This window comes from Hyperoodon ampullatus, assembly GCF_949752795.1.
Source record: "Hyperoodon ampullatus genome assembly, chromosome: 4".
NCBI lineage: Eukaryota > Metazoa > Chordata > Mammalia > Artiodactyla > Ziphiidae > Hyperoodon > Hyperoodon ampullatus.
Window position 1 is genome coordinate 64830457 of NC_136917.1, and position 18750 is coordinate 64849206.

The window sequence follows — 18750 nt, forward strand, 5'->3', positions numbered from 1 at the left end:
CTGAAAAGGTATCCTTATGTATTTCAGATTTCAGAAACAAACCCACAGGTCTAGTCTGATCCCATGTGTTTCTCCAGTCTCACCTTTCATTTTGTACTCCCCCAACCCTATTTTTCAACTACTCTTGATCTGTCTCTATTCCCTGGGTGTATGCTGTGTTCTCTCTTCAGGGCTGTTCCACATGGTCTTCTTTCTGCTCAGAACTAACTTCCCTCCCTTCCTCTTCTTCCTTCCCTTCCCTCCTCCTGTCCTCCTGCCACCTTTCTGTAGTTGGTCTAGCTGCAACCAAATCTTGGAGATGATGGGTAATTTTTATTTTTATATCCTTAGCCTTAGTGCAGTGTGTGACACAACATATGCCCTGGTTAACTACAGTATTAACGTTGTACAGTATATGTAATATTGGTCTATACTGAAGAGACAGATTTTAAAATCAGAGTTATAAAGCCTTCAGAATCTTTTGAGTTCTGTTTAAATATGTTACAAGTCTGAATTAGAAAATATTTTGACAATAAGTTTACTCTTATCACTTTATAAATTGATTTTTCAAAGTAAATATTCTCTCATAATAACTCATTTAATATATAAATTTGTATTCTGTGATTAAAGAGCAATAGCCTTAAATGACCTTAACTACCTTTTAAAGCAATATTCTTATTTACATTTTAATAGAACCTTATTAAAAAGAAGTTAAGGTAATTAGGATAGGGGCTGATTTAAGTTCACAAGCCTTGAGTATCTGCCTTCTTCATTCAGTACATTAGCGTTTTCTCTCTAACCTTTTTTGCAATATTCTAAGACACTAAATATATTTTAGGAAACCCAGATACTTTATTTCACTTGTCTTCCACATATGCAGATGAAGATGAAATTAATCAGAAATAATTCCTTTTTAGCGTAAACTCTAAAGAATCTTTGCTGTGTAATGCTTTTTAACTTTTGTTTAATTTGCTATATACATTTTTAAGTAATAAAATTGCCCTTATTTTGCCTTTTTGACATGTGTTATTTTCTCTTGGCTTCCTCAGGTACTATAAATGAAAGCAGTCTTGCAGTACTCTTTTGAACAGATCATTTCTTTCTGGGTGTTGTTACTGAAACACTCAGTTTTTATACCGTCTCAGTTTGCCAAGTATGATTATGAGATTTTACAGTCTAGCACTTGTATTTGGTGAACATTTGAGAGTGTAGGTTTTAAGTAAAAATAGAAATTGATCATTTCTGTACAAGTGTTTTTTTTCTTGTACGTATGTTGTTTTTTTCCTTTAGATAAACTCTTTTAGAGAAATTGTTTTAAAAACAACCAAATTCATTTAGTATTAATATTAATGCTTTATTGGGTTGATAATATATTGAATGCAGGAAATGAGGTAGTAAATGAGATAACCCCTAGTAAATGAGAGAACCTCTACTTTTTAACCAACTAATGAAGTTTACTCATTTAAGTGATTGTCTACTAGGTTATGTTCTAGGTATGCAATGCTGAAAAACAAGCACATTCCCTGATTATTGTCTAGTGGGAGAGGAAATATAAATGAACATAAAAATAAGTATATACTTAATTGTGATCAGGTACTCTGAAGGAAACAGGAATTGTCTACATGAATTTTTTTAAGCTGGAAAGAGCGCCACAGTTCAAGAAGCCTAAAAAAGGCCCTTGGTGGGAGCTGGGAGGGGAGGGCAGTGAGATATAAAATAAATCTGATGAGATAGGCAGGAGTCACGTCAGTAGAAAGTCAAATCCTGGCTTTGTAGGCCATGTTAAGTACCTTAAAGTTTATCCTAAGGCAAGTGGAAAGGTTACTAAAATTTTTAAAGCAGGGGTTGAGTGAAATGATCTGGTTTGTGTTTTAAAAAGATCACTTAAAAAAAAAAATCACTTTAGAGCTTCCCTGGTGGTGTAGTGGTTAAGAATCCGCCTGCCAATGCAGGGGACACAGGTTCGAGCCCTGATCCGGGAAGATCCCACATGCTGCGGAGCAACTAAGCCCGTGCGCCACAACTACTGAACCTGCTCTCTAGAGCCCGCAAGCCACAACTGCTGAAGCCCGTGCACCAAGAGCCCATGCTCTGCAATAAGAGAAGCCACCGCAGTGAGAAGCCCGCGCACCACAACAAAGAGTAGCCCCCACTCGCCACAACTAGAGAAAGCCCTCGCGCAGCAACAAAGACGCAACGCAGCCAAAAATAAATAAATAAAATTAATTTTTTTTTAAAAAGATCACTTTAGCTGCTGTATGAAATATGGATTAGAGAGAGATGAGGGGAACTAGGAGTCCCAATTAGAAGGCTGTAGCATTTGTCCAAGTCTGAGGTAAAATGATGGCTTGTTTTGAACAGTGACAGTGGAGAAGGAAGTGAACTGATAAATTCAAAATATATTTTGGAGGCCGTGGTTATGGAGTGGATGTGGAGGGAGGTTGAAGGGAGGGTTCAGCAAGAGCAGGTGGTTGGTAGGATGAGGATCACTGGAGCAGAAGTTGTTGGCGGTAGGGAAAAGAGATCAAGAAATCAATTTTGGATGTATTAAGATTGATATTCCTCAGTCAAAGGACATGATCAGACAGGCTTGATGTGGAGTATATTTTGGTATTTGTAGTATAGACATATAGATGGTATTTTAAGCCATGAGAATGTAGGGAAAGAATGTAGATTTAATCAGAGTCTGAATAAAGACTTAATCGGAGTCTGAATAAGGCCCACAGCTGAGTGCAGAGGAGCACCAATTTTTAAGAAGTCTGGTAGATAGAATGGGAGAAGCCAGAGGTGCTAGGAAAGCTGGGAGGGCTGGGGTTATAGAAGCCAAAAGTATATTAAGGAGCCATTAGTGGCTGAGTATGTTGAACAGTAGGTCAACTAAAATGATAGTGTCTGTTGAATTTAGCAACTTGCAAATCAGTGTGATCTTGGCAAAGGAGTGGAGTGTGGGAAGTTGGAAACAATGTTGGAAGGTTGGAAACAATGTTGGAAGGTTGGAAACAATGTGGAATAGTGATTGGATGTATTTTGGAAAGCAGTTTGTGTATATCAATTAAAATTGAAGATGCTCATTCCCTGCAACCTAGCAATTCCACTTGTAGGTGTCTCTTCCAGGAAAACTCTCACTCACTGGTACAAAGAGAAGTGTATAAAAATGATCATTACAGGGACTTCCCTGGTGGCATAGTGGTTAAGAATCCGCCTGCCAATGTAGGGGACAAGGGTTCGAGCCCTGGTCCGGGAAGATCCCACATGCCGTGGAGCAACTAAGCCCGTGCACCACAACTACTGAGTCTGCGCTCTAGAGCCCACAAGCCACAACTACTGAGCCCATGTGCCACAACTACTGAAGCCCGCATGCCTAGAGCCCATGCTCTGCAACAAGAGAAGCCACCATAATGAGAAGCCCGTGTACCGCAACGAAGAGTAGCCCCTGCTCTCTGCAACTAGAGAAAGCCCGTGCACAGCAACAAAGACCCAACACAGCCATAAATAAATTAAACAAGTAAATAAATAAAGTAAATTTATATTAAAAAAAATCATTACAGCATCGTTTGTAATGGCAGAGAAAGGGGAAACTACCTAAATATCCATCATCTGGAGAGTGGATAAGTAAATTGTGTGGATACACAGTAGTGAAAACAAATGAACTACCGCAACATGTATCATGATGGATTAACCTCAACATAATGCTGAGAATTTAAAAGGCTCAGAGTCTTTAAAGTGTACCCTTTTTAAAGGTTGAAAAATATGCAGAACAATTCAATGTCTTATTTAGGGATACATACATATATAGTAAAAGTATAAAGAAATCTATGAGAATGATTAACACCAAAATCAGAATAGTGGCTATCTCTTGTAGGGGAAGGGAGCACAGGAGATGTGATCCAGGAGGGGTACACAGTAGCCTTCCACTATATTGGCAATGCTGTATTTCCCAAGGCGGTTCATGGGTAACACAAGTATTTACTATATTGCTCCTTACACCTTTTTGGGTCCTTTTTATCAAACAAATGGTTGCAGAGAGAGTGGGGAATCACCAAGAGTCCTTTTGGCTGTGAAGGAGAATAGAGGAGGGATAGAGTGAGAGCTGGAGAGGTCTATGGGATCAGGGAAGACTTTTTTTTTTTTTTAAGAAGAATATGTTTGAATGATGATGGAAGGGATTCATTAAAGAGAGAAAAGTTGAAGTTGCTGGAGAGAAGGCAGTAACTGATAAAGGTCTGGGAGAAGATAGCAAAATGGGCATAATTGTTCTTTGATAGAGAGATGCTTTTTCTTTTTTAGACAGAGGAAAGAAGAGAATGGATGCAGTGTTAATAGTTTGAAAGTTGATAGTTGATTTCTCTCTGGTCTTTAATCTTTGTAATCTTTGTCCAGTAAGATAAGGTCATTTGTGGAATGGAAGCTAGGAGGAAGAGTCATAGAACTCCATGAAAATACTTGTGAGGAATAGGAAAGAGCATTTGTCAGAGAAGGATAGTAAATTTCCGGGAAACTTTGAGGGCCTAGTTGAAAGTGATTCATGAAACATGATTATGAGAAATTAGATAATGTATAAAGATATGATGAAGAAAGCAAAAACGGTATGGAATTATCTTTGCTTTCATGTTTTTTACTACCTTTTTTTTTTTCTTGGTCACGCAGCACAGCACGTGGGATCTTAGTTCCCCAACTGGGATCAAACAACCTCCCCACCCCCCAGCCCCACTGGAAGCACAGAGCCCTAACCACTGGACTGCCAGGGAAGTCCCTTTACTATGTTATTTTAAACCTGAAGGCTATAGAAATCTCATGACTAATTTTGGGTGAAAGGTCCTTTTATGCAAAATACCATTTTGGGACCTGATGTTTTGTTATTGTTGGCTTTGATCTCCAGGTGTACAACCTCTGTTTGCCTACCTTGTAGGAACTGACCTCTTCAGACTCTCATGGGTAGAGAAATCCTGCCAAATGAGGCCAAGAGGGATTTCTCTACCTATAAGGCTTTTTGCTTTAAGATAGTGTATTTTAAAGTTATAGTTTAATAGCAGTTGTAATAAACTGGATTCTAAAATAATTGAAATCTTAGCTTAAGTCTCATTTTGACTTTTGGAGTGTAAATCATTTAATACTCTGGTAGCTGAATGGCTTCGTTTTTCAGTAGGATAGTTCTAAGATACTAATTGAAAAAAAACCATTGTAACAGGTTCTGAACACTTGAAAGGGTCAAGTTAAAGGTCACATTTTACTCTTTAAACTATTTTTGAAATTTTAAATTTTAAAAGGTTATAAAACTAATACATGTTTTTATTAAAAGGATTATAGGAGATGAATTTCTGGTTCATTGGGAATGCACACTTTTTTTTGAACTGTGAGTACTGTAATTTTTTTATTGTAATATATGCATAACAAAATTTATCATTTCAGTCATTTTAAATGTACAATTCAGTGCCATTATTTACATTCACAGTGTTGTGCAACCATCACCATTGTCCATTTCCAGAACTTTTTCATCATCCCAAACAGAAGTTCCATACCCATTAAACGATAATTCCCTATTCCCTCTTATGCCCAGCCCCTTGCAACTACCATTCTTTCTTTTTTTTTTTTTTTTTTTCTTTTTTCTCTACTTTGTATCTCTGTGTCAGTTTGCCTTTTCTGCATACCTCATGTAAGTGACTGCTTCATCCATGTGTCAGAATTTCATTCCTTTTAAAGGCTGAATTATATTTCTTTTATGTGTATACCACATACATTTTGTTTGTCCATTCATCTGTTGGTGAACACTTGGGTTGCTTCCACCTCTTGACTGTTGTGGATAATGGTGCTATGAACATGGTGTGGACAACTACCTGTTGGAGTTCCTGCTTTCATTGGCCATATATACATAAGAGTATAATAGCTGGGTCATATGGTAATTCTATGTTATACTCTTAGAGTGACCATCAAACTGTTTTCCACAGCAGCTGCACCATTTTACATTTTTACCAGCACTGCACAAGGATTCTAATTTCTCCATATTCTTGCCAACACTTGTTTTTTGTTTGTTTTTTTAAATTTTAATTTGTTGAGAATAGCCATCCTGATGGGTGTGATGTTGTATCTCTTAGTTTTGATTTGCATTTCCCTAATGACTAATGTGGTTGAGCATCTTTTCATGTGTTTATCGGCCATTTGTATATTTTCCTTGGAGAAAAACTTATTCAAATCGTTTTCCCTTTTTTTTTTTTTTTTTTTGCGGTACGCGGACCCCTCACTGCCGTGGCCTCTCCCGTTCCGGAGCACAGGCTCCGGACGCGCAGGCTCAGCGGCCATGGCTCACAGGCCCAGCCGCTCCACGGCATGTGGGATCCTCCCAGACCGGGGCACGAACCCGCGTCCCCTGAATCGGCAGGCGGACTCTCAACCACTGCGCCACCAGGGAAGCCCCCTTTTCCCATTTTTTGACTGAGTTGTTTGTCTTGGCATTCTTGTGGAAAATCTGTTACAAATGTGAGGTATAGGGAGTTCCCTGGTGGTCCAGTGGTTAAGACTCTGCTTCCACTGCAGGGAGTGTGGGTTCGACCCCTGGTCAGGGAACTACAATGCCGCATGAGGCGTGATGCGGCCAGGAAAAAAAAAAGTGAGGTAGATTTCTGGACTCCCAGTTCTCTTTTCTTGATCTATAGGTTTGTAGTAAGTTTTGAAATTGGGAAGTGTGTGTCTTCCAGCTTTGTTCTTTTGCAAGGTTGTTTTGACTGTTCTGGATCCTTTGAATTTCCATGTGAATTTTAGTATCAACTTGTCAATTTCTGTGAAGAAGTCAGCTGGGATATTGATAGGGATTCTGTAGAAACTGTAGATCAATTAAGGGAGTATTTTCATCTTAATAAATTTTCCATTCCGTGAATAGGATTGTTTCCATTTATTTAGGTCTTTTAATTACTTTCAGTAATGTTTTATAGTTTTCAGAGTGTAAATGTTGCTGTTCTTCTGTTAAATTTTTTTCTAAGTATTTTATTCCTTTTGATGATATTGTAAATGGAAATATTTTCTTAATTTCATTTTGGTTTGTTTATTGCTACTGTACAGAAATACAATCCTTTTTTGTGTGTGTATCAATCTTGTATCCTGCAACCTCGTTGAACTTGTTTATTAGCTCTAACAGATTTTCAGTGGATTCTTCATGGTTTTCTATGTACAACATCATCATTTTACTTTTCCTTTCCAGCTAAGATATCTTTTATTTCTATTTCTTGCCTAATTGACTGACTAGACTCTCCATACAGTATTGAATAGAAATGGTGAAAGGACATCCTTGTCTTGTTCTTGATCTTAGGGGAAAAGTATTCAGTACCTCACCATTAAATATGATAGCTGTGTTTTCCTTGTAGATGCACTTTATTAGCTTGAGGAAATTCCCTTCTCTCTCTTTTTTTTTTTTTTTGTGGTACGCGGGCCTCTCACTGTTGTGGCCTCTCCCGTTGCAGAGCACAGGCTCCGAACGTGCAGGCTCAGCGACCATGGCTCACGGGCCTAGCCGCTCCGCGGCATGTGGGGTCTTCCTGGACCAGGGTTCGAACCCGTGTCTCCTGCATCGGCAGGAGGACTCTCAACCACTGTGCCACCAGGGAAGCCCCCTTCTCTTTTATTCATAGTTTGTTGAGTGTTTTTGTCAAGAAGGAATGTCGCAACTTGTCAGATGCATTTTGTCCGTCTGTTGAGATGGTCATTTGGTTTTTGTCCTATATTCTATTGTTATGGTGTATTACTTTAATTGATTTTTGGATGTTAAGCCAATCCTGCATTCCTCACTTAGTCATGGTGTATAATCCTTTGTAATATTGCTGGATTTGGTTTGTTAATATTTTGTTGAGGATTTTTATGTATATATAATAAGCTTTTTATTGATCTATAGGTTTTTTTGTTGTAATGTCTTTGTCTGGTTTTCATATCAGGGTACTATTGCCCTTACAAAATGAATTGGAAGGAGTTTCCTCCTTTCCATTGTTTGGGAAGAGTTTGTGAAGGATTAGTGTTAATTCTTTAAACGTTCGTTAGAATTCAGCAATGAAGCCATGCAGTTCTGAGCTTTTATTTATAGGCAGTTTTTGGACTACTAATTCAGTCTCTTTACTTGTTATGGGTCTATTCAGGCTTCCTGTTACTTTTTTTTCCCCCTAAATTTATTTATTTATTTATTTATTTATGGCTGGATTGGGTCTTTGTTGCTGCGTGTGGGCTCTGTCTAGTTGCAGTGAGCAGGGGCTGCTCTTCGTTGCAGTGCGTGGGCTTCTCGTTGTGGTGGCTTCTCTTGTTGCGAAGCATAGGCTCTAGGCGCACAGGCTTCGGTAGTTGTGGCACACGGGCTTAGTTGCTCCACGGCGTGTGGGATCTTCCTGGATCAGGGTTCGAACCCGTGTCCCCTGCATTGGCAGGCGGATTCTTAACCACTGCGTCACCAGGGAAGTCCCCCTGTTACTTCTTGAATTATGGAATTTGGTGTCTTTTTAGGAATTTTGTCCATTCCATCTAGGTTATCTACTTTGCATACAGCTTTTCATCATATTCCCTTATAATCCTTTTTATTTCTGTAAGGTTGGTAATATTGTCCTCTCTTCATTCCTGCTTTTAGTAATTTGAGTTCTCTCTCTGTTTTGGCCATTATAACTAAAGGTTTTTCAATTTTCTTAATCTTTTCAAAGAACCAATTTTTGGTTTTGCTAGTTTTCGGTATTATTTTTCTATTCTCTTTTATTTCCACTCTAATCTTCATTTATTTCCTCCCTTCTGCTCGCATTTGGTTTAGTTGACTTTTAATTTTTTTAGTTTCTTACGACTGATTTGAAATCTTTCTCCTTGCTTAATAACAGTGTTTGTAGTTATACATTTCCCTTTAAGCACAGCTTTAGCTGCATCTCATAAGTTTTGGTATGGGGTTTTGTTTTTATTATCTTAAAGGGTTTCCTTCCTCTTGTGATTCCTTCTTTGACCAACTGGTTATTTAGGAGTATATTGTTTAACTTCTATATATTTGTGAATTTCTCAATTTTCTTCTGCTCTTGATTTCTAATTTCATCCCATTGTGATCCAAAAACATACTTGGTGTGATTTCAGTCCTTTTAGGTTTATTTAGACTTGTTTTATGGCCTTACATACAGTCTATCCTGGAGAATGTTCCATGAGCACTTGAGAAGAATGTGTATTCTGCTTTTGTTGAGTGTTCCATATCTGTTAGATCTAGCTGAATTATTACAGTGTTGTTCAATTTAGTGTATCAAAACCTGAGAGACTAATATTTGTTCTACTCATATCCTTTATCTCTTGAATAACATCAGATTGTTTTAATGATATGAGACCTCAGTCGTTTCTGATAGGGAAACAGGCAGTTTAAGCAGAAGGTTGGGAGCATGAATTACTTAAAGGAATGCACTGGTCTGAAGCCCATTAATAAGGTCATGAAGATAAAGGAAAAGTTGACAAAGATAAGGTTTCTTTATTCTCTTTTCAAAAACAGCTTTATTGAGGAATAATTTGCATTCCATAAAATTCACTTGTTTTTAAGTGTACAATTCAGTGATTCTTAATCAGTTTATGAGTGTGCAACTATCACCACAATGTAATTGCAGAACATTTTCAGCACCCTAAAAAGATCTGTTGTGTCCATTTACAGTCACTCTTCATTCTTTGTTTTACCCTTTACTCTTTTTATGGTGGCGGGGGTGGGTGCACCATGTGGCTTGTGGGATCTTTGTTCCCTGACCAAGGATCGAACCTGGGACCCCAGCAGTGAGAGTGCCAAGTCCTAACCACTGGACTGCCCCTTTATTCATTTTATTTTATTTTTATTTTTTTCATTTCATTTATTTGTTCTGTGGCACGTGGGATCTTCCTGGACCAGGGATCGAATCTGTGTCCCCTGCATTGGCAGGTGGATTCTTAACCACTGTGCCACCAGGGAAGTCCCCCCTTTATTCTTGTATAGTGTTAAATACTCAAGTACATTCAGATAGTTCTCTCATCTAATCCTTACCGTCAGATTAGTATGGACATTTTATAAAAGACAAAACTGAGGTTTAGGGAGATTATTTGCCTAAATCATGTCTAGTATGTTATATAATCACAACTAAACATCAGGTATCCCTAATTGTCCCATTTATAAAATTATGGTGCCTCAGCTGTTTACAGCTCAATTGAAGTTTGGAAGTTATGTTACTTTGTTAAGGTATTTAAGAAGTTAATAAAGAGGTAATTGCCTGTATTGGTTTTTGGTTACTAGATGTTTTACGTTTGAGAGTTTTTATTAGCAAGGATACCACTCTACATCAAGATTATCCAATAGTCTTTGCTTATAACTAAACCACCTGAATCACTACAATTTGAAGAACTGTGTATTAGGAAATAGAGGGTCATTTTGCAAATTAATACCTTAGCCTCTTTGATATTGATATGGAGAAATAAGGGAGGACATCCCTTTTTCCCCCAAATATTCTTCCAGTAGATAGTTACTGCACATGTACCATATGCTCTGAGTTATTTTTGATGCTCTTCTGAGATTGCTGTTCTCTTTTTTTCTTTGCTTTTTTGACTTTGCTGCATGGCTTGCAGGGTCTTTCTGGATCAGGGATTGAACCTGGGCTCCGGCAGTGAAAGTGCCGAGTGCTAACCACTGGACTGCCAGGAAATTCCCTGAGATTGGTATTCTTAACCTCTCTCTCATTTCCTTCTGGTTTCTCCCCAGGAGGTCCTAAGGATCTTCAGAGAAATATAAATGACTGAGAAATAACCGCTTTCAAATTTGTCCAGTTCCGCTATAAATGCAGTTTCACTTGGACAGAGCTGCTAGTAGTGGGTGGATAAGACTTAGAATAACTGCAATGGGTAGCAGAGGCTGCCTATCAAAGCAACCCTTTCCTTCCTTTAGTACCTCAATCCCATGTAGTCCATAGTATAATTCACTTTTAGTCTCTTCGGATACTAGGTAACTGAGAAGTAAAGATACAGATAGCACATTATCTGTAGTATAGACATTTAAAGTTATTTATTTAGATTGATTTTAGTTAGACCACAGAAATAAAGAATGGAAAACTCCAGAGAGGCTAAACAGTTGCAGATCAAGGTGAAAGTTAAAAGTCAAAAAGCCAACCAGAGGGACTTCCCTCGTGGTCCAGTGGCTAAGACTCCATGCTCTCAATGCAGGGGGCCCGAGTTCGATCCCTGGTCAGGGACCTAGATCCCACATACCGCAACTGAACATCCCACGTGCTGCAACTAAGACCCAGGCGTAGCCAAACAAATAAATTAAAAAAAAAAAAAAAAGAACCAGCCAGAAGCAAATCAAGAGACTTGGAGAGAGTATTGACAAACTTTGAAAACCACAGTGTGAAGTTTGCATCTTAGATTGAGGAGAGTTTAGGCATGGCCTTCCCGTAGTTTGGGAGTGGTCCTGAAAGAGGAGGCAGACGACTTGAAGGAGGTGGTCAGTAGAATTAGTATGCAGTTTAGCATAAAATTTAGTCCTAACCTTATATTCCTCAGCTAAGATATAGGGCAGGTTGGGAAAGCCTAGTTATTACATAATCAAAAGACTATCACTTTAATAGAAAAATGGGCAAAAGATGTAAATAGGCAGTTCACAAGAGAAGAAATATGAATGGCTAAGTAGGACATGAAAAAGATGTGTGGTTTAACTATCGGAGAAATTGACTAGAAAGCAGTTGACTATGAGCTTTATAAGGTCAAAGACCGTGAGTCATTCTCCGTTTTATCTCTGGCTCCTAAGACAGTACCTAGACATAGTAAATAGGCTCATGTATTTGTTGAATGAATGAAATAAACAAATAACGTTGGAATAATTTTTTTTTTTACTTCTTAGATTGGTGGCACGATTAAAAAAGACTCATAATGCCTGGGATTGGAAATGGCATGGTTAAAGGGCAGTTTCATACTCCTTTGGGGCGCTGTCAATTAACACAATCTTTTCGAAAAGCAGTTTAGTGATATACGTTAAAGTGGTATAGCATATATCCTTTGACTCAGCAATTTCACGTGGAGAAATTTATCTGAAACTGAAATAGTGTGCTGGCGCACACGTGCACACACACACACACAATCATTATAATGTTTATCATACTAAATTCCGGATACAACCTAACTATCGGGCTTTCTGGTTAAATGAATACTATGCAGTCAATCAAAGAATGAAAATTCATATGTATTGATATGGAACTATGTTCATTACTTATTAAATGAAATAAGAACTGTATGTGTAACAGTTTTCTACACGACTAATGTGTGACTCTTTGCAATATTAAAGGGAAGTTTCACTTCCCTGAAACTATTGGTGACTTCTGCTTTCTACTTTATGTTAATCATATTAGAGTTTTTGAGCAAAGAGCGAGTATTACTTGTGTAGTTGGAAAAACAGACCCATCAAGGTTTATCTCTTTTGAAAAAGGAACCCTCTACACTGTTGGTGGGAATGTAAATTGGTGTAGCCACTATGAAGAACAGTATGGAGGTTCCTTAAAAAAACTAAAAACAGAGTTACTATATGATCCAGCGATCCCACTCCTAGGCATATATCTGGAGAAAATTATAATTCAAAAAGATACATACACCCCAGTGTTCATAGCAGAACTATTTACAGTAGCCAGCACATGAAAGCAACCTAAGTGTCCATCAACAGATGAATGAATAAAGATGATGTGGTATATATACACAATGAAATATTACTCAGCCATCAGAAAGAATGAAATAATGCCATTTGCAGCAACATGGATGGACCTAGAGATTATCATACTAAGTAAAGTAAGTCATCAGAGAAAGACAAATATCATATGATATTGCTTATATGTGGAATCTAAAAAAAATGATACAAATGAACTTATTTACAAAACAGAAATAGACTCACAGACATAGAAACAAACTTATGGTTACCAGAGGGGAAAGCGGGGAGGGATAAATTAGGAGTTTGGGTTTAAAATATACACACTACTATATATAAAATAGGTAACCAGCAAGGACCCACTGTATAGCACAGGGAACTATACTCAGTATCTTGTAGTAACCCATAATGGAAAGGAATCTGAATATATACATATATATGTGTATAACTGAATCCCTTTGCTGTATACCTGAAACTAACACAATGTTGTAAATAACTATATTTCAATAAAAGTTTTTTTAGAAAGGTTTATCTCTGTTGGAAAATGCAAAAGTGGAAGACTGTTCCTTATTAACATTTACAAGAACAGCCAAAATATTTACTAGGGTCAAGAAAGAAGATTTACCTAAATAGACATCCTTCATATTATGTGTGAAAACTGGATATTCAGATTTCAGTTTTCTTGTGTTTAGCTTATGAGAATAGTAGTTGGCATATTTTGCTGTTAGTTGAGTTAGTTGTATCTCATTCTTTCTATATACTCAACACCTAACAATTCTACTTCTGAGTTTACCCTAAAGAAATAACGAGGTCATCAGTCATATGGCATACATTGTGTTGCATCTACTTTTCCTCACAAAACGGCATTTATGGAAATTCCTCCAAGGTAACTGGCAGTGATCTACCTCATTTGTTTTAAAAAACAATGGTTTATTTAAGCATTTCTTTTTTCTTGGGCATTCAGTTATTTTAAATTGTTTTACCACTAAAAACAGTGCTGCAGTAAACATCTTCATAGCTTATGGCTGTGCTTTTAATTCTGTGGAATATAGTCCCACAAGTGAGGTTACTGGGCTGAAGGATTTGTCTTTTTTCTGGCTGAGTTTGAAATGTCTTCACCATTTTATAACCGTCATCTTAGAAAAGTATGTAGTTTTTAACTGTTATTAAATAAAACATTTATTTAAATTATTTATTTATTTATTTTAAATTTTATTTATTTATTTATTTAGGCTGGTCCGGGTCTTAGTTGTGGCATGCAGGATCTTTTAGTTGCAGCATGCTGACTCTTAGTTGCGGCATTTATATGGGATCTAGTTCCCTGACCAGGGATTGAACCCTGACCCCCTTGCATTGGGAGTGAGGAGTCTTACCCACTGGACCACCAGGGAAGTCCCCAAACATTTTATTATTGAATTGGTTTTGTTAACTATTAAAATCCCATATATCTTTGGGTTTATTTCTTCCCTCTGTTTCACTGATCAGTTTGTTCATTTCTGTGCACTACCATACTATTTTGATAATGGTGATGGCTTATAGTAAGTTTTAATCTAGTGTGGCCAATTCTTCTTGTTCTCTCCCCAATGCTAAGTATTTAATAGATGCTTGTTGCATATTAAGTTAATAGTAAACTTAATAATAAACATTAAATCTTGCTTTAGATAAATTCTGGATGCCCATTTACTTTAGGGAGCTGAGCTTGGCATGTGGATGTTGTCCCCTCCTAGCAGTGTAATAAATGTAATTTCTTTCTGAAATGTAATAAATTGTGACACAGAGGAGGAGTTGAGGAGAATTGGATATCGGTGTGAATTTGGAGACAGGGGTGCACCTTAGTCATGAGAGAAATACTTTAAGCCCTAGAGAAGAGACAGTTTGATGGTAAATCCCAAGGCTGAAAAATGTTGGAAAGCACCCATAGTGCTCTAATATATAAATTTTATCACTCTTATCCTTCCATCTTTTATTTTGAAAAATCTCACACCTATAAGAGAAGTATAATATACATATGTATACCCTTCACCTAGATTAACATTTTTCCTGCGAACATTTAATTACTGCTGCTGCTACTCTTCCTTCTCTTCCTGACTCTTTCCCTCCCTCACCCTCTGTCTTTCCCTCCTTCCTTTATCCATCCCTCTCTGTCTGTCTGTCTGTCTCTCCCACCCTCCACACACATACTATCTATATACATGCTATCTATACATAATAAATATATATTCCAGTGGTCATTGAACCATTTGAGAGTTGGCAAACATGATGACATTTTGCCTGTGTGTTGTGTATGTCCTGGATAAGAATCAAAGATTTTCTCCTGCATAAACAAATACAGTTATCACATTGCTATGATTATCTGAAATACCATTCATATTAAAATTTTCCCAAGTCTTCCATTAATGACCTTCACAACCATTTTTTCCTCCTCAGATCCAGGGTCTGGGGTATGAAGGATCATGCATTGCATTTAGTTGTGTCTGTCTGTCTATCTATCTATCTATCTATCTATCTATTTATTTATTTATTTATGGCTGCGCTGGGTCTTCATTGCTGCACGCGGGCTTTCTCTAGTTGTGGCGAGCGGGGGCTACTCTTTGTTGCAGTGCATAGGCTTCTCATTGTGGTGGCTTCTCTTGTTGCAGAGCATGGGCTCTAGGTGCACAGGCTTCAGTAGTTGTGGCATGTGGGCTTAGTAGTTGTGGCTCACGGGCTTAGTTGCTCCGCGGCATGTGGGATCTTCCTGGACCCAGAATTGAACCCGTGTCCCTGCATTGGCAGGCGGATTCTTAACCACTGTGTCACCAGGGAAGTCCTGTTGTGTCATCTTGAATGTAGAATATAGACATAATCTCCAGTGCCTGCCCCTGTCTGTCTCTCCTTTTGTTCTCTGACATTGTTTGAAGAGTCCAGGCCAGTTTTGTAGAATGTTTCTCAGTTTAGGTTTGTCTGCTTACTTGTGATTAGATTCAGATTAAATATTTTTAGCAGGTAGAATACTGAGGTGGTGCTATGTCTTTAGTGCATCACATTGGAAGGCACATGATGTCAGTTTGCCCCATTATTGATATGTTAAGTCTGATCACTTGATTATGGGTAGTGTTTACTTCTCTACTTCAAAGATTTTTTTCTTTATACTTGATATTCTGTGGGGGTGATACTGAATATTCCATTGCCTCCCAAATTTTTACCCAATGGTTTTAGCATCCATTGATGTTTTTTGCCTCAATTATTACTTTAGTGGCTGCAGAAAAGAGATTTTTTAATTCTTTCATTTCTCCTACATTTATTAGTTGGCATTCTTCTATGAAGAAGTACATTTGCTCCCTGACTTATTTGTCTTTTAATTTTATTCTTTGCTATTATTCTGTGGATTCAGAGATTTTTCTTTTGTTTTTAAGTATAGTTGATTTACAATATTGTGTTAGTTTCAGGTGTACAGCGTAGTGATTCTGGCTTTTTTGAGGATTATATTCCATTATAGGTTTTTACAAGATATTGGGTATAGTTCTCAGGGATTCTTTTTTTATTCAATTTGTTATATTCCGTTGCTTGTTCATTGTGATGCTCATGTTTTAAAATTTGACCAGTGAGAGCCCCTTCAAGCTGGTTCTTGTGTCCTTTTGATATGTCTCCATCTGTTTTTGAGCATTTTCTTACTGTTACAACAAGATACTTTAGGCTCACTTTTTACCTTCCTTGCTATAGCTCTGGAATTATCTATTTCCCGAAGAAGTCCTGTTCCATTTTAGCAGGGAATGATATTAGAAAACAAAATTTGGGGGCTTCCCTGGTGGCGCAGTGGTTGAGGGTCCACCTGCCGATGCAGGGGACGCGGGTTTGTGCCCCGGTCCGGGAGGATCCCACATGCCGTGGAGCGGCTGGGCCCGTGAGCCATGGCTGCTGAGCCTGCGCGTCCGGAGCCTGTGCTCCGCAACGGGAGAGGCCACAACAGTGAGAGGCCCGCGTACCGCAAAAAAAAAAAAAAGAAAACAAAATTTGGTTGCTGAGGGTGCTTCTTTCTACCAGATTGTCACTGCTTCTAGACTCTTTCAGTGGATGGAGCTAGAGACACCATATGTGTGTGTATATATATGTATATGTGTGTATATATACTTAGATATAATTTATTTTTAATATAAGCATGAGTTCATAGTACTACTTTCTAATCCCCAAAGGTTCTTTTTCTTCTTATTCCACTCTATATTTGTATCTGTTTTCCCATAGTAAGGTCCCTGGTTCTCTAAAAGTTTCAGGATGTTTACATTTACTTATTTGTTCAGTCTTGTAGCAGTAAAATTGCTACACCATTATCTTTACCAACAACCAACCAACTAAAGTTGCAGATATTTCTTTGCATTTCTTTTTGTCCCTAGGATTTCATTTAAAACTGTTTTGAATTTTACTGAATTGGGAAGAAATAGAAAATATGAACAGACCAATTACCAGTAATGAAGTTGTATCAATAATTTAAAAAGTCCCAATGAACAAAAGTATAGGACCAGATGGCTTCACAGGAGAATCCTACCAAACATTTAGAGAAGAGTTAACACCTGTCATTCTCAAACTGTTCCAAAAGATTGCAAAGGAAGGAGTATTTCCAAACTCATTCTTTGAGTCCAGCATTACCTTGATACAGGCACAGACAACACAAAAAAAGAAAATTACAGACCAGTATCACTGATGAATGTAGATACAAAAATCTTCAACAAAATGTTAGCAAACTGGATTCAATAATACATTAGAAGAATAATACACCATGATCAAGTGGGATTTATGTCAGAGGTTCAAGGGGGTGGTTCCACATCTGAAAATCAATCAGTGTTATACACATTAACAAACTGAAGAATAAAAATTATATGATCATTTCAATAGATGCAGAAAAAGCCTCAGACAGAATTTAGTGTCCATTTATGATAAAAAGCTCTCCACAAAGTGGGTTTAGAGGGAACATACCTCAACATAATAAAGGCCGTATATGATAAGCCTGCAGCTAACAACATAATGGTGAAAAGCTGAAAGCATTTCCTCTTAAGATCAGGAACAAGATAAGGATATCTACTTTTGCCATTTTTATTCACCATAGTATTGGAAGTTCTAGCCACAGCAAACAGGTAAGAAAAAGAAATGAATCCAAATTGGAAAAGAAGAAGTAAAAACTGTCACTGTTTGCAGGTGACATGATACTATAAATAGAAAATTCTAAAGACATCACCGAAAAGCTACTAGAGCTCATCAGTGAATTCAGTAAAGGTGCAGGATAAAAAATTATTATACAGAAATCTGTTGCATTTCTATACACTAACAATGAACTATGAAAATAATCCTATTTACAATTGCATCAAAAAGAATAAAATACCTGGGAGTAAACCTAACTAAGGTAAAGGATCTGTATTTGGAAAACTATAAGGCACTGATGAAAGAAATTGAAGATGGTACAAATAGATGGAAAGAGATAACGTGTTCATGAATTAAGAGAATTAATGTTATTAAAATGACCATACCACCCAAGGCAATGTACAGATTCAATGCAATTTCTATCAAAATACAAGTGGCACTTTTCACAGAACTAGAACAAATAATTTTAAAATTTGTATGGAAATAGAAAAGACCTTGAATGGCCAAAACAGTCTTGAGAAAGAAGAACAAAGCTGTATGTATCATGTCCCCCGATTTCAAACCATACTACAAATCTACAGCTATCGAAACAGTATGGTACTGGCACAAAAAGACATATAGGTCAGTGGAACAGAACAGAGAGCTCAGAAATGAACTCATACGTACATGAGCAATTAAACTATGACAAAGGAGACAAGAATATACAATGAGGGAAATACACCCTCTTCAGTAAATGGTGTTGGGAAAACTGGACAGCTATATGCAAAAGAGTCAAACAGGACTACTTTCTAACACCATGTACAAAAATAAATGCAAAATGAATTAAAGACTTAAATGTAAGACCTGAAACCATAAAACTCCTAGAAGAAAACATAGTATGCTCTTTGACATTGGTCTTAGTAATATTTTTTGATATATTCCCTCAGGCAAGGGAAACAAAAGCAAAAATGAACAAATGGGACTGTGTGAAACTAGAAAGCTTTTGCACAGTGAAGGAAACATCATCAAAATGAAAAGCTGCCTACTGAGTG

General features: G+C 37.5%; 1 protein-coding gene across 1 annotated transcript in view; it reads left to right on the forward strand.

The window, feature by feature from the left end:
- Positions 1 to 5059: 5059 nt before the first annotated feature.
- Positions 5060 to 18750, forward strand: part of AFF4 (ALF transcription elongation factor 4) — a gene marked incomplete at its 3' end in the record, with an annotated part of 75655 nt that continues 61964 nt past the window's right edge. Inside the window, exon 1 of the mRNA XM_079702637.1 lies at positions 5060 to 5332. The remainder of the gene's footprint in view (positions 5333 to 18750) is intronic.